Source organism: Canis lupus, chromosome 8, assembly GCF_011100685.1.
Source record: "Canis lupus familiaris isolate Mischka breed German Shepherd chromosome 8, alternate assembly UU_Cfam_GSD_1.0, whole genome shotgun sequence".
Classification (NCBI taxonomy): domain Eukaryota; kingdom Metazoa; phylum Chordata; class Mammalia; order Carnivora; family Canidae; genus Canis; species Canis lupus.
This window is the reverse complement of record NC_049229.1, coordinates 52441415-52467365: the sequence shown is the minus strand read 5'-3', so window position 1 is coordinate 52467365 and position 25951 is coordinate 52441415. Positions and strand designations below refer to the sequence as shown.

Here is a 25951-nt window from a genome sequence, read left to right as displayed (position 1 = left end):
ATGAAGGATGATATAAAAAAGTTATAATGTTGAAATTTGAGACTAGATCATTCCAGGAAATCAGAAACTTGATGGTAATGAATGAACCATAGGGAGGGAAGGGGCAATGGGATAGTCAAAGGCTGGTCTTATACTGACTTTGTTACATCATTATGTCAGGGGGACCTCTATTATTTTACCTTAAGAAGACCCTCCCTTTATTGATGATGTTATAAAGTACCAGGGCCACTTCCTCCAGAGCTTTCTAAGATTGGATGGATAAAGGTAAGCCTCTGCCCTTGATTTTCTTAAAGAAACTTTTTATTTTAGAATAGTTGGGTTTACAGAAAAATTTCAAGAAAAGTAAAAGGAATTCCTATTATTCCTATATCCAGATTTTCGTTGTTGACATATTACACTAATGTGGCACAATTGTCACTGTTAATGAACCAATATTGGTACGTATTATGAATCAAAACCCATATTTAATTCTGTTTTTCTTAGTTTTTTTTTTAGAAGGTTTTATTTATTTATTCATGAGAGACAGAGAGGGAGCAGAGGGAGAGGCAGGCTCCCCTGGAATGTGAGACCTGAACCCAGAACCCTGGGATCATGACCCAGCCAATGGCAGATGCTTAACCAGCTGAGTCACCCAGATGCCCTGTTTTTCTTATTTTTACCTAATGTCCTTTCTTTCTGTTTCAGGTTCCCATTTAGGTTATCACATTAAATTTAGTCATATCTCCTTAGGCTCCTCTTGGCTATGACAGTTTCTCAGGCTTTCCTTGTTTTTAAGACCTTGAGAGTTTTGAGGAATACTAGCCAGATATTTTGCAGAATGTTCTTCAATCAGGATTTGCCTGACATTTTTCTTATGATTAGATTATGGTTATGGGTTTGGGAAAGGAAGACCATAGTGCTAAAGTGCCATTTTTAGGATATCTTATTAAAGGTACACATGGGTGATATGTCTATTCTCTCTCATTTATTTATTTAATAACTTATTCATATCAGTATAGATTATTTTGTTGCTAAAATTGGCTTTGGCCATTGGGAGCTCTTTCTATCGGCTCCTGTATCCCTGTGAAATATCCCTGTGTTTTGTTTGGGTGTTTTCTTTTTACCCTTCTCCCCTTCCTTTCTTTCTTTGCCCCACATCCACACCCCCAGGTACTTTCTTAGTTCCTATCACAAGTTGCTACAGGCTTGTCTCGTACATTCCCTGCATAGTTCCATGCAGGGAATGACCCCGGATTCTTCTTACTAGAGAATGGTATTAGAAACCCAATTAGATCTGGGTACTAGGTCCTCAGGTTTTTTAAATTTCTAGGAGAACTGAGAATTTCTAGCCCTCTCTATTCCTCTCTTCTGGTATCTTCTCCATAACTGGATTTGTAGAGCTTACCTACCAGTTTCCCTGATTTAACTCTGTTGGCTTCACATTGCTCCCCCGCTGAATTGCCTTATGCTACTTCCTTTCCCTCACTGCTTAACCAGGACACTGTTTTTGTAGATTCTAGCATCTGACCTTAAAATATTTAGGGTTTTATCTTCCTTTGAATTTTATTAAAATTACTTATACTGTGATACTTTCTCCTTCAGCTCTGACACAGTTTTGCGCATTTGAAGTACTTGTGGGTTTTCTGTGTGATGGAAAATACTCTCTTCCATTCAGAGACTATTCAGAGGACCTAAAGAAATTTGGCCACATTGGAAAATCTCTAAGGAGCTCAGAGTTTAAAAAGGTATAAAAGATAAAATAAGGTTCACAAAAACAGGAAAGAACATAAAAGGATGCATACTTCCATAAGTAGACATTGCAGCATGGTGTAATGGTAAAAAACCATGGACCTCGGAGTCAAACTACCTAACTAAAATTCAACCTCAAACCTCAGCTCCACCAGTTTTGGTTTTGTGCCTGTGCATGAGCCACTTACCCTGAGTTTCAGTTTCCATATCAATAGAATGGAGATATTAATAATATCTACCTAAAGCAACTGTTAATGTCAGCTGAGTAAATATAAATAAAGTTCTCAGAACAGAGCATAGAACAGAGTAAGCTCTATGTAAATATTTATTATTGCTGTTGTTCTGAATAATATCAGGTGAATAGAAGACTGTCATTAACTAAATCTTGCATAAAAGGCCAAGGATAACCTATGAAGTTTTCTTTGCCTTTTGTGGGTTAAAATTGCAGTATTTATGATCTTTCTAGAGAAATAACAAAGCAGGTTTAGGGATATTGTTTAAAACAGAGGTGTGGGGGATCCCTGGGTGGCTCAGCGATTTGGCACCTGCCTTTGGCCCAGGGCATGATACTGGGGTCCCAGGATGGATTTCTGCATCGGGCTCCCTGCATGGAGTCTGCTTCTCCCTCTGCCTAGGTCTCTGCCTCTCTCTTTGTGTGTCTTTCATGAATAAATAAATACAATCTTTAAAAAATAAAATAAAATAAAAAAGAGGTGTGAAGCACAGGAAGTAGGACCAGGTACTTTAAATTTTTCCTCTCCAAAGAATGATCTTCACACTAAAAGAATACACATGGTTATCCAGGAAGATAAACTCAAAGTAGGAGAGGAGAGAATGGGGGAGCAATTAGATTCTACCAATGAGTTCAAGGATAAGACCCAAATGAGTGCTGTTCTGCTTGTATATATGATTGTGGCACCATTGTTAGGAGTCTTTTTAAGTAATTATGAAAACAGATTTAGAAATAGGAAGATGGGAAATAATGTCCCAATTTTCAAAGTGTACACTGGATAGTGAGTAGTTGTCTTAAAATATTGGAGAAGTTAAGTTCTAATCCTCTCCCACATCATCTATTTATTTCAAGACTGTAGAGTTGGGCTCCATGAGCAAAATATAGGAGACAAATAACAAATTAATATAAGAAAAAGTTTTCTGAGAATTTGAGCTGTCCAAATACAGAAGAGACTGCATTGAAAAATACACAGATTTTAAAGTAGGTGATTATTGGACTGCACTTCCCCTCCCAAGTCCACCTCTTTTCATCCACTTCTTAGTTCTTCCATCATGAAAGAATTTGATAATCTGGTCAAATTTGAAGCCACTCATTTGACCACACTTTACTATTGGATGGAGTTACTATACCTCAAAAAGCGCAAAAGCATGTGCTATTCTCTTTCAGATTGTACATGGTGTTGGTCTCTTTGCTTCCTCTAAACCCACATCCTGCTGGACACATTTGTTCTTTCTGGTGCTTAGAAATCTGCTCTGGGGAAAGTAGAGCAGATTCTATTTAGGCTTCAAGCCCAAGTATAGACTCAAAAGCTCTGCTTTGTGGATAACAGAGCTTCTACAGCTATTAGTAACATGGCCCTTAGAAACTTCTCCCATTTTAGCAGCTCCCTCAGGAAACCCTGAAAAGCAGGTACAAAGCTGGCATTTTCAGCTTTCTGTAGAAAATACTATCAAATAGAACCCCAATCCCACCTTAACCTGTAGCAGGAGACCCACAAGATAGATGGTATACAAAATAGATGATCTTTTGTCAGGAATGTCCAAGAGAAAATTACTGCCTTGGACAGGAAATGGGACTAAAGTGTTAAGAGTCTATGGCAAGCTGTCTGATAACCATGACTTGACTTTTAAAAGATGATGTTGCACACAAAGTCACTGATCACATCTCTTCCACAACTGAAGTTCTCTCCCAACTCTCCCCGCTAACTACACTGCAAAGAAGTCTGTGAGTTTATCTACCTTTGCAACATCTCTGCCTTCTCCTATTCACACTACATCTGTCTTAATTCTATTACCTTTCAGCTCTCTCCATCCTCCTACAACTGCTACATATGGATTAAAAAAAATGTGCTTCTACATTTTATTTTGAGTACTCAAAATTTAAAAGAATTAGTGTTTACATTGAGGATGGGTGGGTAGGGAAGGACTTGGATAAAGATTCTTCTTTTTAAATTATTATTATTATTATTATTATTATTATTCTTTTTGGATAAAGATTCTTCTAATGGGTATCTTGGAATCTTCACCCTTTAGGCCAAAATGCATTTTAACCATAGTCTCTATGCCTTGAGATTAATCTGTTTGTGTAAATCTCCTCCTCATCTATGTATTTTTACATCCAAAGAAGACAGATTCCAAAAGCCAGGTCTGAGTCATTTTGTTTTCCACACGTCAAAGGACCTGACTCAGTCTATGAATCACTTACCTGTGTTCTCAGAAAAGACTAGGTCTTCTAAGACAAAGGGTTACACTGACTACTCCCTTTCAGTCAGTTCTCTGTAAACATGAAATGATACTAAAAGGTAAGAAGATAATAGAGGTAATGGGTTTGGTTGGCACTAGTCACTCAAACTAAAAAATTAACAAGAACAAGAGTAATACAAATGGGACATTTGAGAATATAGCTAGAGAAAACTAAGGTTTGACTAATAACACTGCACTTTATTTTTGTGTGTGAGAATGCCAAATGATTTTCTACTTAGTAAAAAACAACCACTTCACCCTCTTTGTCTGTTCTGTAGTATAAGAAAGAATAAAGAGAGAAATTTGTCCCTGGAGTGACATTTTCTTATGCAAACTAATGTAAATCACACATCTCTGTGTTGAAAGCTTGTCTGACAAGTATTTCCAAAGCACAAAACAAATCTCATATCAGGTTAACTTGCACTGGGCTCATGTTGGTAAAGGACTTTTAGTACTTCAGAGGAGGCTGAAAAATAATTTCCATGCGAGGAAGAAATGTACCCAAATATCATGGTGTATAAAGGGATTAGTGCTAGCTTAAAGTATTCTTTCTCCTCTTCATAACCAGGAACAATCTTTTGATCCGATCTAAGTGGTAATTTGAATGCAAGTGGAAGAACTGGAAGGCTGCAGACTATAGAAAGAGAGATCATTGAGAAGGATCTTCCTTTCACCAGGCAGGGGATCAATCTGGTAAACTGGTATGTGTGGCAGACACATCGCTATATATGTCTTAGCAGTTATGATTCCATGTGGTCATTGAGTAAAGATAGAAATTGAAAACTCAGATTGTTTTTGTTCAGAACACATTTGTGAGCCTCCTATATATGAGGTATTTTATGTTGTTTCTTTTAGATTTCACAAATTTTGATATCCAAAATTTCTCTATTAGGCATCTTTTTTATTATTCATTTATTTTTAAAGATATTTATTTATTTATTTATTTATTTATTTATTTATTTATGAGAGAGAGAGAGAGAGAGAGTGTGTGTGTGTGTGTGTGTGTGAGAGAGAGAGAGAGAGAACGCACAAGCAGGGGGAGTGGCAGAGGGAAAAAGGGAAGAAGGTTTCCTTGCTGAGCAGGAAGCCCAACCTGGGACTGGATGCCAGGAATCTGGGATCATGACTTGAGCCAAAGGCAGATGCTTACCTAACTGAAACACCCAGGCACCCCAGGTATCATTTTTTAGGTAAAGTAAACTGAAATTTAGAAAAACCAATTTCCCCAAGGCCATGAAGCAAATAATTGGAAGCAAGGACTCAAACTCACATCTTTTTTTCTATACCATGCTGAATCTTTACTATCCTTCTGAACTATCAGCTCACCTCTTCTTATAATATATACTTCATGGATTAAAAAGTAAAGGTGGGAAAAAGCCCTTAAACCTATTGCCAGAAAGGATGTACTACATACAAAGCAGAATGACAAGCACAGGAGAAAACCTAAGGTGGGGAGAAAAAAAAAAATATATATATATATATAAAACCCCCACTTAGTCATACTGGGAAAGAAGCCCTTTCCCTTGTTGCACAAACTGTGAAAAAAATCCTGCTGTCTTCAGATTTGCATAACTAATCCTCAGCCTTGAACTAATATTCTCTTTATGAAACCATAGAAGAATAATTGCCACACATTTTAGAATGATCTAGATCAGCTCTGCACAATAGAAATATAATGTGAACCATCTATATAATTATAGATTTCCTAGGAGCCATATTAAAAAACAGTACAAAGAAATATGTTATATTAATTTTAATAGTATATTTTATGTAACCCAATCTACTCAAAATATTATAATTTCAACATCTAATTAATATAAAAATTGTTAATGAGATAGTTTATATCTTTAATATTAAGTCTTTGAAATCTAGTATATATTTTACACTTACACTGCACATTGCAATTCAGATGCTAAATTTTCAGAACAATTCTTTATCAGAACAATAAAGTTGTGTTTTTTTTAATAAAGTTGTGCTTAATGGAAAATAGTTTACACTGCTTCAGTTTTTAAATTTAAATTGATTATACTTAAATAAAATTTAAAACTCCTTTTCTTCACTCACACTAGTCATTTTAATTACACATTAGTCACATGTTTAGTGGCTATATTGAACAGCATAGTTCTAGATGAACAGGTGGATATCATATGGGAAAAGCTTATACTAAGACTTTCACAATGAGCAACCACAGAAATGAAAGCTAAATCGCATGTATATAACACAGACAGAATGAAGGGCATTTACTGTAAATAAATATTCGACATGCCTTTTCATCTCCTGATAACTGTCTATAATATGAACAAGACAAGATAAAACTGCAGGCAGGTGGTCTGTTCTTTGAATTCCATTCTCTTAGAGAACAGATGCAAAGCTGGTTGAGCAGAAATGGAGTGGTAATGGCACATGCAAGCTGGCTAATGTTAGACTTGCATCCTGTGGATGATGACTTCTGAAACTAACTTTTGGAAAGCATTTTTAATACTGTCATAGAATAAAACACCAGTAAGCAACTACTAATTTTCAATTAAAATATGCATAACTGATGTCAATTGTGTGGAATCAATAATTGCTTAAAGTGTTGAATAAGCTATGCATAAGTCATCTTGTAGTTGCCTAACTTATACAAAATAAACTAAAATCCATGCTGTCTTGGAAAGGTATGTCTTGAAGAAACCCATATATGTTTAGTAAACACAAATTTAACAAGACCCAAGGCACTCAGATGAGCACTAAGATTACTCTAAGGTTATGTTATGTAAACTCTCAGGGACTCAAAAAATTTTTTGCCCCTTCAATCACCTTTCCTAAGTTTATCTCTCACAACTTTTTTGGGCTAACTTCACTCAGACCTGGACCCTGAGAATTTGGGAGTTTCTCCTTAGGCTTGAGATGGCACTTGCACTACTTTTGACCATAACTTATTCCAGGGAACATCTTCATTTAAAAGGATAGAGAATCAAAAAGATACGGTATTTATTCTAAAGGATGCAGTATCTCTAGGTGGTAAGCCTTCATCTCCTTTTCTCAGTTCTCACATATCTCAAGGATCTGATTACTATCACATTAGTATCTCACACTCTGATTAGTATCAGTGACTCTTCATGGCACTGATTTTCATCAGAGCAGGGGAAGGATGTATAATTCAAACACACTCTCAGCCCCAATAATGCTGACAGTCTTCTGAGGACCACTAAAATATCAATGCATTTACATCCTGTAACAGCTGAATTATATATACTTACACATTATGTTCAGAGAAACTTTTACACTTAGATAAATATGTCATTTTTCAACAAAACTCATATGGAAACACCCTAATTTACAAAACAGATAAGTCAGTATTGGTTTTGCATTATAAAAGAATACTTCAAAGGGTTTTTATAAGCAATCAGTTGCCTTAAAACATTCAAGTGATTATTCAACTTTTAAAAAATGATTTACACGCAGCACCTTAGGAGGGCATCTATTGTAAAGTTAAATGCATGTGTACCAGTAAAATAATTATTTGTTCTGAGGTTATTACCTTTTCATTATTCAGGCCAGCGGAGCTGTCCCAATTGCCTGTGGTGCTGAAGAGACTCAGGAAGGCATATCTGTTGTTAACATATTTTCTAAAAATTGTAATGCCTCTTTGTTAAATAAGGATCCATCAAATTGAAAGTTATTATCTCTGCTAGCACAATTAAATTGTGTTTCATTCTAAAGTGGTACTGGATCAATGAAAAACAATATATCTGTTGGTGCTTTTTCTGGTTTGCTTGTTTTCCCCAAAGTTGATTTTTAAACTACTGTTGTTTAACACACACATACATAAATACACATACAAATATTTTCTGAAATATATTTATCCTCCCATTTTATAAACTCAAGAGTTTTATTTTCTTAAGAAAGTAAATGATTACATTAGTAACATATTTACTGAATTGATACTAAAAACAATTAAGCTGAGGTGGGATCATTATCTCAAAATGAAGTTTTTATCAAGAATTCTATATGAAAAGGAGATAAGGTATGAACTGTCAGTCTAATTAATCTCACTGTACAAATAGAATTTAATACTATGACAGATGTGTAGTATCAAAGAAAGAAATAACAAGTAATCACCATATACTTTCACTGTTAAAGTACCAGAAATTTAAAATATATAACTTATTTTTCAAATAAGATTCTAAATGATGTAAAAGAAAAGAAACCAAAAAAGAATCTAAATGATGTCAGATATGTCATTATTTTTAATCAAACCCACAGTTGAAACCTCTGAACTTTTTAGAAAGATTTTATTTAAAAAGATTTTATTTATTTATTCTTTTGAGAGAGAGAGAGAGAGAGAGAGAGAATGAGCATGTGAGAGAGAGAGAGCATGAGGGGAGAGGAGCAGACCACTGAGCAGGGATCCCAACAGGGGACTCAATCCAGGATGCTGAGGTCATGACCTGAGCAGAAGGCAGATGCTTAACCAACTGAGCCACCCAGGCCCCCCTGATTTGTATGTTTAAATAGCTCTTCAAGATTTTAGCTAAAAAGAGATATCTGGATGGCTCAGTCAATTGACTGGCCAGATCTTGATTTTTAGCTCAGGTCATGATCTCAGGGTTCTCGGATCCATCCTTGGGTCGGGCTCCACACTCTGAGGTGAGTTTGTGTGAGAATTCTCTCTCTCCCTCTGCTTCCCCACCCTCAAAATAAATACAATAATATATAAATCTTAAGGGATCCCTGGGTGGCGCAGCAGTTTGGCGCCTGCCTTTGGCCTAGGGCGCGATCCTGGAGACCCGGGATCGAATCCCACATCAGGCTCCCAGTGGATGGAGCCTGCTTCTCCCTCTGCCTGTGTCTCTGCCTCTCTCTCTCTCTCTCTCTGTGACTATCATAAATAAATAAATATATATATATATATATATATATATATATATATATCTTAAAAAAAAAGATTTTGGCTAAATGATCTAATCTTAATCACATTGTTTTCTTTAAGAAAGTGAAGGTCTTTGAAAATTATGCTAGCAAATTATTCACAAAAGGCATACAAGGAAAATGAAATTAGGTGACTAATTTGTTAGTTGGTCTTACTGTTAGCAGTTGATGGGATTAATCAGTATTCAGGAGACTGAGCATGAATGTATATTACAAAGTCTTTGTGATTTAGTTCTTGGATCAAGGTCACAATTAGGTTAAATAAGTTATTTAATTTATAAGAGAATACTGAAATTTCAAAGTAATAGTGGAGAAGATCAGAAACATTTTAGTTCAGTGGTGAAAACCCATCTCAGAGTCTTAAAAAGATACTGAAATACATAGTTTCATCTTCATCATTCAGTAGGTAGCATATCACAATGTCTAATTTCATAAGAAATTCTGACTTGTTCAGGTCTATGAGACTCATTTGTATGTATGTTATTAAAAGGCAATCTACCAGATCTCAAAAGCAGTATCCTGAGTTAAGAAAGCCAGACAAAAAAGAACAGAATATATAATATCCTTTTTATAAAATTCTAGAATAAGAAAAAACTAGACTATGGTGATAGAAATCAGATCAGTGGTTGCTTAAGGAGAGGGGAAGATTGGAAATGTGAGTGAGAGAACTCTTGGGGGTAAGGAAAAGTTCTGTATCTTGTTAAGGATGTGGGTGGGGCACACAACTATATGCATTTGTCAAAACTCCTTGAATAGTACACTTAAGATCTAAGCATTTCACTATATGTAAGCTATACCTCAACAAATAGAAGTTAACATCAACTGAAGCAAACCACTACTCTATCCAAACATTAAAATAAATCTCAATGTAAGAAATTGGCTCTATCATAAAAATGACTGTGAACCAAAAAGAGTTCACTTGCATGGAAGTAAGGGCAAAAGTAAATTAGAGAATGCCCATCACATATAAATGGAAATTCTATTATTGCTAAATCCTTAAAATACTAAATTAGAAGTCTAGGAAGCCATTAAGAAATAAAGTCATTCATATTAAATGGATAAACTGCACTAAATTGAAAGAAATAAGCTAATTAGCCTCAATATAGTATATAGGCTAGTTTTAATTTGGATTAAGAAAATTATCTACTTTAAAATCTGTTAAAGGGGTTTCTTTTTATACTGCCTAAGGATTAGTATTATTATTAAAGCTTCTCTTTGTATTTTATTGACAATTGTGATTCTATGAAAATATTAAGATGTGGACTAAAGTAGAACACAAAAAATTATTTTTAATCCCTATTTTAAACAATGTTTAAAATCCTAACACAAGGTTGCTTGTCGACAAGGATAAAATATAAGATTGTGGCTCAAATCAGAGTGAATTAGTGATAATGATGATTCCTAAATGAAGATTTCACTAAAGATATGGTGATACAAGAGTAAACCTTTACAGAAAAAAAAAAGGAAAAAAAAAAGAAAAAGTAAATTCCTTTAAATTTTGTATTGTTACATAAAAAGTATGTTTCACATTCAGAAACATAAATAGTATATATTTTCACAAATATTTTTCATCTAAATTTTGCTCAAAGCCATAGACTCTGAATAAAATCATACCAAGGTTCTTGGAGAGCCGTGAAGGGCCCAAATGCTATTTGTAAAAATATTATCTCAATGTTTTCCTTGTCCTCCACCAGGTTATCACTGTGTTCCACTGATATCCACAGGGAATGTGTTTTTTTTAATTTTTATTTATTTATGATAGTCAGAGAGAGAGAGAGAGAGAGAGAGAGAGAGAGAGAGAGAGGCAGAGACACAGGCAGAGGGAGAAGAAGGCTCCATGCAGGGAGCCCGACGTGGGACTCGATCACGGGTCTCCAGGATCGCGCCCTGGGCAAAAGGCAGGCGCCAAACCGCTGCGTCACCCAGGGATCCCTCCACAGGGAATGTTTTATAATGGGAGAGAAAGAAGGAGTTTTTGTTGGAGCTAAAGCCCTAAGACTTTAGGAAGATAGAGGGGATAGTAGAGCTTGAGAGACAGGTTGCAGGCAAAAGCTGAGAGAACAATCATAAAATTCAAGAGAAACTCCCAAAATCTGAGGTACAAACAGAACTTCTTAGCCAAGGTGAAATTCCATGGCATAGAATTGGAGAAGCAGCCATCGATCACATTTCTATGGAAAATTCAGCATCACTTGGACACCAAGGAGGCTGCAGATTTGGGTAGAAAGGGGCTTAGAGGGTTCTCATGATGGATGGATGGGTTTTCATGGTAGAGCATATGCAATGAGATTGGAGGCCAATGCTTTACAGATAATGGGATGATGGAGAGACAATGGCTAATTTAGATAACATGATGCCTTAAGATGATTGCCTTATTTGAGGGTACATGTGACATACTCCTGAAGGATGTTCAAAAAATAAGTGGCTAACAATTTAAAAGGTGCCAATTTCTGACAATGAACCCAGTACTGACTAGTATCATCATAACCTTGAGAGTAGTTAGGCAGATTGGGTCTAAGACATTAAGTTAAATGTTGATATTCTTTTTTAGCACATTCTGCAAGTACTTTATTGTAAAAACATGATAAGCATGCAAATAAAATACATATGACTATATGTTTTATAGAATACACCATAGAAAAACAAAATTAGGCTTATGACTTTGTGGATAAAATCTATTACTCATGTTTCTGCAAGCCATATGTATATGATATATTTTCTATTTCATGTCACAAATCTAGTTTCTACTCCACAGGCAGAGAGTAGCATTTACTAAATTTTTATTACATTCTTATGTAATAGTACTGTTGTTATTTTACAGTAAAGTTTAAGTCAGCTTGATTTTAGCATCAGAGACTCATTAAGAGTAAGCAATTTGGTGCTTAATGAGTTGTTAACCCTGAGTAAATATATTAAAATAATAGAGTGATAAATTTAAATTAAATTGAATGGGGCCTGTATTTTGTTCAATAATGTCTTCTGCAGCAAGAGAAAGTGCCACTTAAAAAGCAATTTTTGGTCAAATATATTCTGAATTACTTATACTTACTTCTCACTCACATATCCATCTCTTCCTTATTTCTTTTTCTTAGTTATCCTGTTGCCTTTTCTCTCTTAAATATTCATTACTCTGAATATTTCCATTTCTATTTCTAAAGGGAATAATATATTGGGGTCTACACAACTGGAATACAACACTGAATAAGTCTTGGGCAAAATGAAAATTTCCCTGTAATAACTCTACATATTTGAAAAATATTACTGAGTAAGTAAAGAAACTAAAATCCAAAATCGCTTTTGCTAACAATAGGTTTGTGGGCAGACAAACATGGAGCTTCTTGGTTCATTCATTATATGCACCTACACCATGGTCAATATGATGTTTCTTTCAATATCTCAGCTCTCTGTGGTCTCAATCAAGACTGTCAAAATAACTGACATAAATAAAATTCTAGTACTATAATAGAGCCACAGAGCCTCAGGAATAACTGAAGAGCAACAAAGCACTTCATCTGCCTCATGGCTTATCAACTAAAACGGTCAGCTTAGTTCAAATATAAGATATTTTCCCCTGCCCCATAGGAAACTAATAGAGTTGAGCTGGGTTTAAGGTTCACAGGTAGAGTCTGAGGTTCAGGTGACATGAAAAACTATCCTTTGATTTAAAAAGAAGCAGATTTGAGTTGGAACCAATTGGGAAAAACCAAATATGTGATTCTAAAACATCCCTATTTTATCTATTTATATGGCCATAACAACATTTTGATTTATGATGTTACAGTAGTCATATAGACCTCAAATTCAGGAACAAACTAGCTGTGAATGAGAGCCACTTCTATAACAGAGTGGGCAAAATGTAGAAATTGCTCAGAATTGACATCTTGACAGGTAATATTTTCCTGTCATGAATCTGAAATGGCCTATAACATATTTGAGCAAGACTATGAGGTAAGTCACTCAGATATATCATTTAAGAATTGTATTACTCAAAAAAAAAAAAAGAATTGTATTACTCAAAGAGAAACTAGAATCCAAGGGCAAATGAACAATATGCATGAAAAGTCAAACACACATATAATTTCAGAAATTCAAACTCAGACCACCTTTTAAAGTGTCACAAATGAAAACAGATAAACACTTAAAGACTTTTCCTTACTTCAAGTTCTAGGTCTTACCATCAACAGTCTACTAAATCCTGTTCACAAGACTTGCTGGTGCTCATAAAGACAGGGTGTATTTACCTACATAGGATAGTATTGCACAAATATATGTGTGACGCATCTTAGTCTAGAAATTCAATATGGACACACACAGTATTATTCACCTTGGTTCTTCCATTTACTTATACAGATCTCCCTCTTCCTTATATATCTCTCCCTCTTTCCTCATCTTTGGCTCTCTTTTTGAACTCTATACATGCACGGTTGAATGTGTATTTGGGAGCATGCAAATTTACACATTTGTCTTAAAAACATAAATTTGCCATCTGACTTTAACACATTGCTAGCCTGATTTTAAAACCATGCAATTAAGAGAGGTGTTGACAGCACTTGAAAGAAGTGTCCAGCAAAGATGCATCATGGCGGTGATCCAAGGTCTTCCTTGACAAAAATGTGTGGTGAAAATGACAAAGATCTCACGAGAAAGCTGAAATAAAAGCTTTCCAAGAAGAAGTCAAGGGAAGAGACACATATAGAGGCAAAATTATCTTACAGAACAATTTATCCTGCTTTTTTTAAAAAAAAAAAAAGAGCAATGATTTAAGCTTGCATAACACCTTTCATTCAAAAGAATGCACTCTACAAGTAGTTAAGCTGATTCTTTGAAAACTGCCAATAAAATGCCTCCATATTCTATCATGAGGCTAGTAAAGGCTTTATAGATGACTTCCCATGAATAATCCTAACACAACCATTTTGAGAGGAAAATGCAGAAAAGACTCAATCATGGTGAGGAGGGAGTAGCACTGAAATGATTATCAGTGTGACTGAGTTATTGGCAAGAGTAGAAGTTATTAGTATTTAGTTACTAGCAAGTAACTTGGGTCTAGTGATGATAATGAAGTAGTAGCTTAATGCAGTCTACAACTACTATTGTGAGGTTAATAATTTGTTTATGCCAATTAATCAGTGGCAAACTAAAATATGAAAAAGTGCATGAATAGCTAGTATTGCTGTAAAAAAGAAAAGTAGGGATGAATAAAATTGCCACAAAAATCTTGGATAAAAAAGGATTTCAATAATACCTTCTCTCAAAGAACACAAAAGGGCTCCATGTTAGACTTGATTTTAAAGTTCAATTTCAAGTATAATGAAGGTAGAATTTGTTGGCATTCTATAATCTATATATATATAGAGAGAGATTCTATAATTTGTAATAATATAATCAAGAGATACTTGTTCTAAAGATCTCTCTACCATAGCTATAGGCTACAAAGACATGAGTAGGAACAATATGCAAAGGTAGGGGAGAAAGGCGTAGATCTTGGTTAGACACTTATGATTAAAAAGAGAATCCCACATCAGTAAATGATTTGTTTTAAGGATCCTTTCCTATTCCTATTTTGGCCTCTCCCAAATATTGGGTACTGCAAAGTAGGTCACTTTGGTTTTTTTGTTGTTTGCTTTTTTTTTTTTAATTTTTATTTATTTATGATAGTCACACAGAGAGAGAGAGGCAGAGACACAGGCAGAGGGAGAGGCAGAGACACAGGCAGAGGGAGAAGCAGGCTCCATGCACCGGGAGCCTGACGTGGGATTCGATCCCGGGTCTCCAGGATCGCGCTCTGGGCCAAAGGCAGGCGCTAAACCACTGCGCCACCCAGGGATCCCTGTTGTTTGCTTTTAAATAAGCAAACTGAGTTCTAATTCATCCTCTACCACCAATTACTAAGATCTTCAACAAATTATTTAACTTTAAGAGGGCACCCAAATATGCCATCCCACTTTAAAAATGAGGAAGTGGGGTCCCAGAAAATTGTTTTAGCCTAAGCTCTAAAATGTGAGTCGATAACAGCTTTTATTCATTACGGCTTATAAGGGCAATAGGATGTTATATCCAAAATGAAAGTGTGGCTTCTTTATCAAGAACATTTTTCCTCTCCTTAAGGTATATCAATAGATTTTTTTAAAGATTTTATTTATTAATTGATGAGAGACACACAGAGAGAGGCAGAGACATAGGCAGAGCGAGAAGTAGGCTCTCTGCAAGGAGCCTGATGTGGGACTCCATCCCAGACTCCAGAATCACGCCCTGAGCTGAAGGCAAACGCTCAACTCCTGGGCCACCCAAGCATCCCTCAATAGATTTTTAATAAATTCAAGTAGGGAATATTTTTACATTCATCTGTGAAATAATTGCCACTGAAAACCAAGGCAAATCAGACTTCAAGGGCAAAGTCAAAGGAATGATTGACTGGCTATACCATGTTATTTTCCCACAGTTGATTTCCAATAAACCTCCCACCCAATATTTGACCACATCCAACATTATACAATGGACATTTCAAAAGAAAACAAAACTATTACTTAGAAGAATAGTGTCAGATAAATCTTTTCATATTTTTTGTGTATTCAGTTTATCCAACATTCTGATAAAATAAAACTCCACAAGATTCACATGAAAAATGTGAGCTTTACTTATTTCTATTCTTTTGCTGTTTTCAAGTTATATTACATTTGCTCAAACAAATAATATAAAACATGACATGTCCTAGCTGGCAATGTACTTTAATTTGAAATCCTAATTATGATTGACTCTGTTACTAAGAATGCCAAGTATTTGGCACATACATCTCCCAGGGCCTGGGGAAAAGAAAAATGAAAAGTCAATTTCTCTGTTGCTATGATTAGATAAGCAGAGAGGCAGGCAGTTGTGCTTACTTGAAGGAGCACCATATGCTAAGCCACAAGCTTGGCCTTCATATATTGTAAAACCAATGTGCATGCACAGCTAAGACATAGGAAAATCAGTGGTGTGTGTACACTAATTAATAAGTCAGTAGCAGTTTGCTGTCCACTCATAACTCATCTATAAGAGAATACTCCTGAAAAGGAATGTCAAGGTTCTTCACTATATCCAGATTGTGTTATCAAGTATCTTCCTAAAACTAAAAAAGAATAATATACTTCTATCCAGTCCTTATCCATTTGGCTAGCAAGAGTTATTCCTTCTTTATCAAAGTTCTCACATGGATTTCACCCTAATCTTTTCAAACTGTGCCATATCCTTCTAGAAAGTGGCCATGATTCCCTTAGAGATCTTGCAGACCAGGTGAGAATAAGTCCTTATGTTTATAGGTCTACAAATTTCCTTCCTTTGACCAAACTCATCTTGGCAATGTGGACATGAAATCACTTGACTAAAATTAACTCAATGTTTTTGGGCAGTTTCTAACATAAAAGATGTCACTTGTCATGTTACACTGATACGAGTAATGCAACATATTTATTAAGATGTGAACGGCTCATTCCCTTAGAGGGCTGTGTCTGTCCCCTAGAATCTAGCATTTGAAAGTTACTCAACTCAGAAAAGAGGGACGCCTGGGTGGCTCAGTGGTTGAGCATCTGCCTTTGACTCAGGGCCTGATCCCGGGGTCTGGGATCAAGTCTTGCATCGGGCTCCTGCAGAGAGCCTGCTTCTCCCTCTGCCTGTGTCTCTCCCCCTCTCTCTCTGTCTCTCTCATGAATAAATAAATAAAATCTTTAAAAAACTTTTTTTCAGAAAAGAACTTTGGTTGCTTTGCCTGGTTTATTCTCAAATGCAAACAGCATCCCCAGCTATTTGACTTCAACTATTACTCAAAATCTCCACTTTGGTCTGAAAGGCTGCAGAAGGTAGTTTTACACGTCCATTTGCAGAATAGAGGTTCCTGGTCTATCTCTCCTATTCATTAATTCCTTTTGCTCATGCAGGGAGTTCCCTACTCCTGCTGCTATAGGCCTTTCTGTTGTCACTCAGCAAGGGAGGTATCCTTAGGAGATCAGTGGAACCCCTAGAGTACTAAAGCTACTGGCATTCCTGGGGTGGGAAGAAATAGTCCCTTCTCCAAATCTGTATAAAATACTGTCCTCTAGTTGCAGTGTTTGTGTTTCAAGATCCACAAGATTTTGAGTAAAATTGCTGTCTGGGACTCTTGTCTGCATTCTCTATTCCTTAATCTCCATAGTCATCTGTACCTCTAATTACCTGTGTAGTTAACTTCCCTTTGCTCCTCCAGGTAAGAAATTGCACTCCAGGTAAGTAGTCCACATGCATATGGACTCATGAAAGTAAATGCCCATCTGTGGAAAATTAGGGTTTTGTTTGCTTCTTTGTTTTACTAGATGCTGTAACTCAAATCTCTGATAGGTTCTTAGGATATTCCATCTGACTTTTGGATTGACACAATATTCCCTGTCTTCAAATATGTTTTTTCCCAGTTGCCCCTGACCATGGTTTTTATTCATCATACATTTCCACTTGGCTGAACCCACTAATGGATGAAAAAAGAGTTTATACCTGGAAAATGGCTCAGTTAAGCTCCCTATAGAATTCACTGTCACTCTAGCCCCCCAAAATAATTAAAATGTCCAGGAAAAAAATAACCTAGTAATGGCCAGAAACTCTACTACTTCAAAATCTATTTTCTCAAGTAATGCATTGCAATTCCATGATGACTTCATGGAGTTGGGGCAGACATTTCTTATAGTACACAGTACTCCAAAGATGTAATCAGCTTAATCCTTTCATCTAACAGTTATTATCACCAAAAGAAGGGCTGCCTCTCTCCAAACATGAACAGACTATAATGATTTGGGACGAATTGTCTAAGTCATTTTCTGGAGTGGCTTAAGTGTAACCTTAAGTTCACAGAAAAGGAGGGAGGAAGGAAAAGAATGGACCCAGAAAGCAAAGATTTATTCTAGCAGACAATGCTGTTTAGCTAGGGCTGCCTTCTTCTTCCATCAGCCAAAACAGACCTTTCTTGATCTTAATGATAAAAATCACAGGCAATCCATAAACTTATTAGAATAAAGATGACCATGATCAGAACAAACACCAAAAATAATACAGGGGGAAAGTTAAGTAAACTTTACTATCAAAGCTTACTTCTGACTGCCCTGCAAAAAAGGGGACAAAGAGCCTGCCTTCCTTGGTAATGTTGGGACAACAGTAGCTACTTAGCACATCTATGTCCAGGCACTGTTCTAAAGGCTCTACTTAAATTCTATCAAGCAGTCCTTATTACTTTGGAAGGCAGGTACGCCTTTTTCTCTATTATTAAGTCAGAAAACTGAGGCTCTGAGAAGTACCTGACTTACCCTTACAATATATATTTACGTTAGCCACTTGGGAATTTAGAAGAATTTAACCTCTCTAGGTTTGTGGTGTTGAGATCACTCTTTGAATTAGACTGTTTTTTTTTTTGTTTTTTTTTTTTTTCTGTTTTACGTGATTTTTATGTAGTAACTTAAAATACAATGAGGGAGCAAAACATTTTTTAAATACTGTAGAATTTGCTTTTAAACAACATGTTACTGAAGGAAATACACCTAAGACTATCTCATCTTTCTAAAAAACTGATAATAAAAGTCAGGACAAGTATTACTAATGAAGTGATCTCATCTCTTATCTGGCAGGTGCTCTGAAAATGCCATAGTAAAATTTTGCTGAATTATTAAATTGGTCAATGTTATACATAGTGCTTTTGCCATTTTTTCATTCATCCACTCATTCAGTAAACCAGTATCATTAATTTATAACCAGTGCCAGGCATTATGGTGCACACAAAATTACAAAACAGCTATGATCTATGAAGAGAACCTAGGGGGATCCCTGGGTGGCGCAGCGGTTTGGCGCCTGCCTTTGGCCCAGGGCGCGATCTTGGAGTCCCGGGATCGAATCCCACGTCGGGCTCCCGGTGCATGGAGCCTGCTTCTCCCTCTGCCTGTGTCTCTGCCTCTCTCTCTCTCTCTGTGACTATCATAAACAAATAAAATTTAAAAAAATAAAATCTTAAAAAAAAAAAGACTTTAAAAAAAAAAAAGAAGAGAACCTAGGATATAGTTGAAACCCCAGCATTTTAAAATTTGGATCTAAGAGTTAATCAGTCTAGTGTCCTGGAGCTTCTATTATTTTACCTGTGAAACTATGGATGATAATTATACTTCCTTAAAATGGTGCCTTAGAGATCAAATGAGACTATTTGAGAAGACTCTTATATAGGCTACAAAATACAATAAACACGTAGCTTAGTTATACTCCTATTGCATGACAATTTTAAAGGATCTTACACCTAGTTGGTGAGGAAAAACATACACAAATAAAGATAACTAACAGGCCAGTTGATAAGTGCTAAATGAAAGGCTGAAGAATTAAGATTTAAGGAATTTAGAGTAAGGGGAAAAGTAATTTCTAGTGGGAGAAATATGATTTGACTTTGGCTTTGAGATGCAATTAAGATAAGAAGAAGAACAAGAATGACACACCAAAGAAACAAAGATATGAACAAAAACAATGAAGCAGTAACTAAATATCCCGAGTCTGGGCAATGCCTGTAAACCCCTGTAACTAGAACCCCTATCAGCCAAGGAGAATTGGAGGAGTTTGGGTGGATAGTGGGCAACATGGGTTGCCTTCAACTCATGTTAAGCAAACTGGGAAATTTTTTTTCAAAGATTTTATTTATTTATTCATGAGAGATACAGAGAGAGAGAGAGGCAGAGACACAGGCAGAGGGAAGCAGGCTCTATGCAGGGTACCCGACGTGGGTCTCGATACCGGGTCTCCAGGATCACACCCTGGGCCAAAGGCAGGTGCCAAACCGCTGAACCACCCAGGGATCCCGGAAACTGGGAAATTTTAAACAGGCAACCAACACATGGTTTTGGAGAGATGACATCAAAGCTGAACTCCAGTAGATGAGTCTGGCTCCTTGTCCAGAGGAGGCTGGAGAGGAGGAGGGGATGAGAGCAGAGAATCCTTGGGGAAGCTTGGTACTAAGAGCCAAGATTTGGGGCACCATGTCTAAAGGTTTTTTTCCTAACTTGGATAATCAAGGATTTGCAAAGGGCAGGTGATTAGGTCAAAGTCAAGTTCAGTTCTGATCAAAGCCCTGCCCCTAGAGCTGAGCTGATTCCTATATTCTACAAGACATGAGTAGCCAAGTGAGATTCCTGGTCCCTGGGAAAGGTGTCCTAACCTGACAGCAGAGAGAAAAAGCTTCCAACCTGAGTGCCTTGCTCTCTGAACAGACTGGTTGATCCCATTATGGCTGGGTGAAGTGAAGCAATTTTTCACAGACCTGAAAATAAGATTTATTTTTAGTTGTTTTGAGAAAAAAGGTTGTCAGAAAGGATTAGGCCCACATTTTTTTTTTTTTTTCTTCTGGCACTCACACCCCTCCCCACTTCCATTTCTTTTTGCTTTCTTTCTGCCCATATTCTACAGTGACGGAGAGTGATTCCTCTTTGGTTTTTTTTCCCCCCTACTTTGATCAACATCAGGAGATTTTTTTAAAAAGCTGAAGCAAAATAACAAAAGCAGAACACATCCTGAGTTAACTGAACTTCAAGGTAGAAGCTCAGCAATGCTCTTCCCACACACTGAAGAAGCAGATAAAATGGACCAAGCTATTTATAGTCACTTTCCCAATTCTAATAATCTTCCATTTAATTAGGACTGTAAATAGCACCAGTGAATGTTCTGTAGCAACACATGAGCAATCCCAGCCCCTTCTCAGAATATATCCCACCCCAGGCAAGGAAAGAGTATCAGAGTGGGTTCTTCAGCTCAAAGACACTGAATTAGGGAAAAAAGAAAAAGCTATCATTTTTTTGTTGTTGTTGTGCTACATAGAAGAAATGACTGAAAGTTTAAAGAGACAGGAAATTCTAGTTCTCCTCTACAATTCTAAACAATGTCAGTGATAAAATACTCCATACACATGTGCACACTTATTAAATCTTGCATTGGTCAAAATTCTAAACAGTTGCTGCAGACATTGTTGAGTTTAATGGTATATATGTAAGCTTCAAGTTAATACATTTTTATTACTTATTTAATAACATGGAAGATAATTCAGAGAACTCCCAATTATACAGTCAATCCCCCAAACCTATAAACTCAGCTACATGCATTCATTCGGAGAGTACATTTGTCATGTTCCAGAATCATTAACACTTAATTTAGGTGCAGTGTGCATCTCCAACCCTGTGATAGTACATGTCTCTGTTTAAACAATCTATTTGAAATAAAGAGTAATAGCATAGTGATTGTAACAAAAGAAAGAGGGCAAAGTTATTCAGTTCTGTCATTTTCTGTGACCACTTGGAACTTTCAACTATTTTATTTGTGTCCATTCAGTGAATGAGAGAGAGATCCATTATGTAATGTTGTTTGGTAACTTCCAATTTTACATCTGAAATATTTCTACTGAATTTGAACAATAGCTTTAAAAATGAAATGCATCATTCTACTTTGTTAATTGTTTTAAAACAAAAGAATAAAGCATGAGAGCTACTAAATTATTAAATGATTATTGCTGAAAATAATCTCGTCATAGAGAGTCAGAAAGTAGAGTGAGGATGTTAATAAATGACTTACATACTTTAGGGGTTCAGCTCCTGTGAGAGTGTTAATAAATGTACTTACATACTTTAGGGACTCAGCTCCTGTTTTACACACACAAACACACACCACACACACACTTGAAATTGACTTAAAGGTATTTCGCTCCTTGCAAACATATCCACCCTGACTAAAATGTCCAGAAAGCCTTTCCTTTTGCCTTGTCTCAAGATGTGGTAGCTGCAGTAGATTTCCTGTTTTTCTCATTTGGAAATGATGGGTTTGGTGAGACCTTTGGAGAACAGCCTAAAATGAGAAGCATATTGCACAGTGAAGAATTTAATTTCCCCTCCCCGCCCCGGGAAAACTATGGCCTTTGCCCTCTAGTTCTGGGAAGTCATCTATAAACCCTTGGATTATTATACTTGATAGGAGTACTGTCTTTGGTAAAGATAGGGCTGGCGTGCCAGACAGTTCAACACTGGGACTTATGGTGGGCCTATGAGGTACATCAATACTGTGACTTAAGGTGGGGACTTAGAGGGCACACTGTCAGCTCTACCTCCTGAGGAGCTTAAGATTGATGTCAGCCATGTGGGCAGTAAACCATATTTATGTGATGGAATATTCCCTCCAAAACAAGAACAAACAACAACTCTGGACACCAAGACTTGGGTGAGCTTTGCTGGTTGGCAATATTCTGAGCATATACTGTCACATATCATGGCCAGAAGGAGTAAATACTGTCTGTGACTCCATGGGGAGAGGACAACTGGAAGCTCCACATTTGGATACCTGGAGTCTATTCCATGTGTCTTTTCCCCTTTTTCCTTAGCTTATTTTAATCTGTATCCTGTCCCTTATAATGAGTATAAGAACTGCAGTGAGTTATGTGAATTTTACCAAATTATCAATTCTGAGAGTGGTTTTGTGAAACTCCTGAACTTGCAATTGGTGTCACAAGTGAGGGCACTCTCATAGACTGCTCCCTCAAACTTTTCACATATGGATGATTTATCTTTCACCCAGAATTGGTATGGTAACAAAGAGCATATTGTGAATGTGTTTGGTTTTTTGAAGCTAAAAGACTCCATGTAGGGAAACACTTCGAGGCAAGCTGACAGCTATTATTTTAGACATTAAATTAGTGTAAGGACATCACACAGCCCTGGTCTGTGGAGGGGAGTATTATACTGGTCCTGCATTAATCACAACCTCTATGTATAGGCATTTATCTGCTACCAGCAATGTGTCCATTTTACATGTACATATGGATCATCCATTGTGCGCCATATCTTATACCTGATGACACAAAGTAACATAGGATCTCTGCATTAAGGAATTGTCTAATGACTCAAAAAATTATGTACACATGTACACACATATACACACACAAACACTATAAAAGAGGATACAAAGTGTGATGGTGTATGCCAAATTCAAAGGACTCAAGTTTCTCTAGAAGTGAGTTTCTGACTTTACAGAAGAAGGTATGTTTGGGCTGAGTTTCGGATAATGTATATGCAAAAGGGAAGGAAAAGATAAATTAGCCAACAATGTATCCAAACTGAAAGTAGTCTAAATATAGCAGTAAGAACACATTCAAAAGACTGAAAGCTAGGCTAAGATAGAGGCTTCGACAAAAACTCCAAGAAGACTTTACTAATTATCCTGGAGAATGCTAACAGTGATGGGAAGCAATTGCTTCCTGCTATTGAGAATACAACAAAAAAAGCAATGGATTTTTTTTTTATAGTAGGAAGAATTTAGATGAAATATTTGGAACATTCTACTGCTAGAGTTAAGAGACATTGGTGAATACTGGGAATCTTAAAATGTGGGTAGGGGTCACATCTGCAAAAGTTTGGGATAATATAAGAGATGACATTGAGCTTCCTCTGAATTCTGGGACTTTATGGAAAGTGAAAAGAAAAGGTAAAGGTCTGGGATAAAAGTGGGATCAAGAGAGGGAATCTGTGAAATGAGTCAGAATCTAATCCATGGGAGGCCAGCAAAATGAAGCCTGAACAGATAGGAGGTGACAGCGGGGCCATAAGGCTGCCGTCTGTCCAATGCCAAAATGAGAACAGAACCATCCTCCCATTTGTCCCTCTCCTGGGTTAAGAATCCTTCTCCCCCATCCAATTGCTCTATAACACAACTCTTCAAATAAACAAATCATTTACCATTTCCTGTTTATTTTTTTTCTTTTTAGAATCCCAGATTTTGACATCTGTGGTCTAAATAGATGGACCTCCTTAAAGCAACACATTCAAAAGAAACTGTTGTGTGATCATGGCTGTCACTTAATTTCTTTGCTATTCTGATATCTATGTGTGCTTAAGAAGGTAAATAAATGGAAGAGAAAGAATATCCAGGAGAGCTTTTGACCTTCGCTGCTTTCCCCTAAATATATATTTACACACAGTTGGCAGAGATTGGTGGAAGGAAGCATGTGTGAATAACGTCCTTGGAGCCCTTGGGAAAATGCATTTTTAATTTATTTCTGCTTCTTTCCTTACCTAGATCAAATAAGTGGATAATGCCAGAGAGACGGGCACCATCCCAGCAGCCTGAGAAAGAAGCAATTACACATTCTTTTGCTCTCCCCTTGAAATCAGCACAGATAAGAAAAATACCATTTTGGCAGCACCTGCTGCTGCTGGTTTGGGGACTTTTTTTGTCTTTCTTCTTCCCAGAAAGAAAGCAAAATCTAAATTAAAAAAAAAAAAAAAAAGCACAACTTGGCCAGCTGATCAATTTTACAGCAGACTCTTGCAGCAGACTGGCTATTGTGTCTGAATCATATTTTCCCAGTTGGATTATAAATGCATGATTGACTGAAAGAACTTACAAATGCATATGAAAAGCAGGAGCAGCATCCTTCTCCATTTCTGCATGAAAATAAGAGACATAAACCTCAGATACATCCATCCATATGCTTAGGTAATGATCTCACTGAAAGATAGGGATGGAAACCAGGGATTATAAGCCATCACTGACATGGAAGGGGGACTAAAATGACAGGAAATTCTGCTTTAGAGAGAACAAAACACAGAATCCAAAAATAAACCTAGTGAGACTGGAGGTCAAGTACAACATGGTGCCTTCTTCCAGTTATTTTTGTACTTGAAAATCAAACAAACAAAATGCAGGTCACTTTTAAATTCAACATTTTACCTTTTGTCCTTTCTTAAGCATCTCAGCTTATTTTGTTTCTTTTTCCCTTCCTCTGAATCCACCCTCCCCTAACCACTACAAGCATATTTCAAAAGAATTTGCTTATGCCTTGGGTTCTTGCTCTCTTTACCATTCTTCAATCTTCTACGGAGTTCTTGGATTCCAAGCCCCAAGAGGGTAGGCAGCAGGCCTCCGTACTAAGTTTTCTGTTTCAGTAGCCAACTCAGCGCTATGCACAATTAGGTACTTAATTGCTTTGTGATGACTATGATTGATGATGTTTTCCACATATACTAATTCCAGAGAGAAATTCACTTCCCCTATCAGATGGATTGCATACAAATGACTACTCCAAAAACATGACTGCAACAAATAATTCTAGAAAATAAGGTCTTTGAATTTTTACTAGAAGGCCCATTTCACTTACAAACACACAAATAGAAATCAATGATAATGTTGCTTTTATAATCTACTTTCTTAAAGCAAGAATGTCACATAGATTGGGCGTTGGGGAAGAACATCAATGAATAAATTATACAGCTTATTTTGTTTTCTTGAATGTTCTGTCTCAATTACTTCATCTGTAAATTGAGGATATTAACCTTTTACCTTGTGGTGATTTTAAAATAGGTCTACAAATTCTTTAACATTCCTCCCTTCAAAAGATACAACCTATATTCACTCTTCTTTATTGTGGGCCAGATGTAGTGACTTACTTCTAATAATCAGCTAAAGCAGAAATGAATGCTTTTGTCTGATTCTCTTTCAGTCTTTCTCTTTCTGTCTCTCTGTCTCTCTCTTCACTTGTCCTTCAGGAAGTTAGTCATCATGTCTGAAGATACTCAAGTGCCTGTGGAGAGGCCCATGAGTAGAGGAACAGGGGACTCTTGCCAAAAGCCAGCACTGACTTGCAGTCGGGTGAATGTGTCATCTTAAAACCTCCAGTTCTAGTCAAGCCTTCAGACAACTGCAGCTCTGGTGGGCATTCACTGCAACCTTGAGAGAGAGTGTCTGAACCAGAATAACTCAGCTTAGTCACTATTGCATTCCTGACCCATAGGCATCGCAAGAAATAAAGTTTAACCATCGTTGTAAGCCACTACAG

At 36.6% G+C, this 25951-nt stretch overlaps 1 protein-coding gene and 1 long non-coding RNA gene across 30 annotated transcripts in view; one reads left to right on the top strand and one right to left on the bottom strand.

Annotated features, from left to right (window-relative positions):
• The window catches only part of NRXN3 (neurexin 3), a 1532396-nt gene that overhangs the window by 231968 nt on the left and 1274477 nt on the right, over nucleotides 1-25951 (bottom strand). The gene's annotated exons all lie outside the window — the stretch shown is intronic.
• LOC111097120 lies at nucleotides 219-25951 on the top strand. 2 transcript variants are annotated; one of them, XR_005363614.1, is made up of 6 exons: nucleotides 219-264; nucleotides 1582-1724; nucleotides 4772-4904; nucleotides 12276-12382; nucleotides 24193-24612; nucleotides 25662-25951. It is a non-coding gene; the product is annotated as an uncharacterized LOC111097120 (long non-coding RNA). The 2 variants fall into 2 exon arrangements; XR_005363613.1 differs by lacking the exon at nucleotides 12276-12382.